Source organism: Piliocolobus tephrosceles, chromosome 15 (genome assembly GCF_002776525.5).
Source record: "Piliocolobus tephrosceles isolate RC106 chromosome 15, ASM277652v3, whole genome shotgun sequence".
Lineage (NCBI taxonomy): Eukaryota > Metazoa > Chordata > Mammalia > Primates > Cercopithecidae > Piliocolobus > Piliocolobus tephrosceles.
Window position 1 is genome coordinate 87,646,201 of NC_045448.1, and position 1,217 is coordinate 87,647,417.

Here is a 1,217-nt window from a genome sequence, read left to right on the forward strand (position 1 = left end):
CTGTTTTCAGGTTGAAGAAGTTTCCTTTTAATTTGAGTTTTCTGAGAGTGTTTATCAGGAATGAATCTTTAACTTTATTAAATGTTTTCTCAACATCTATTGAGATAATCATATAATATTTTTTAGTTTGTTAATATGTTGAATTATATTGATTAACTTTCTTTGATTTATTTATTTTTTTGAGACAGAGTCTCGCTCTGTCACCCAGGCTGGAGTGCAGTGGCATGATCTCTGCTCACTGAGAGCTCCGTCGCCTCCTGGGTTCACGCCATTCTCCTGCCTCAGCCTCCCGAGAAGCTGGGACTACAGGCGCCTGCCACCATGCCCGGCTAATTTTTTTGTATTTTTAGTAGAGACGGAGTTTCACTGTATTACCTAGGATGGTCTCGATCTCCTGACTTCGTGATCTGCCCACCTCGGCCTCCCAAAGTGCTGGGATTACAGGTGTGAGCCACCACGCGCGGCCTATATTGATTAACTTTCAAATGTTAAACCCTGCATTCCAATGATAAATCTCACTTGGCCACATGATATATTGTCCTTTTAATAATTGTTGAATTCAATTTGCTACCATTTTGTATATGGCTCATTTATGAGAGATATTGGTCTATAGTATTCTTTTCCTGTAATGTTTTTGTCTGGTTTTGTTTTAAGGGTAATCCTGGCCTTGGAGAAAGAATTGGGAACTATTCCCCTATTTTAAATATTTTTGAAAAACTTTGTGTAGAATTGGTATTACTTGTTTTCCTTAAGTGTTTGATAGAATTCACCCACAAAGTCATCTGGGCCTGGAGTTTTCTTTGTGACAGGTTTTTGAACTATGTCATTTTCTCTAATAAGCACAGGGCTATTTAGACTATTTATTTCTTTTTGAGTGAGTTCTGGTAATTTGTGACATTCAAGGAAATTATTAATTTCATCTAAATTGTCATATTTATTGGCTTAAATTGTTCATAATATTCCCTTATTATTCTTATAATATCTGTAGCATCTGAAATGAGGTCACCTGTCTTATTCCTCTCATTGTCATTTGCTTATTCATCTTCCACTAATATGTCTAGCAACATTTTTAAAACAATTTTATTGATTTTCTCAAAGAACCATCTTTTGATTTCATTGATTTTATCTATTGTTTTTCTATTTTCTTTTTTTTTTTTATTATACTTTAAGTTCTAGGGTACATGTGCATAACGTGCAGGTTTGTTACATATGTATAC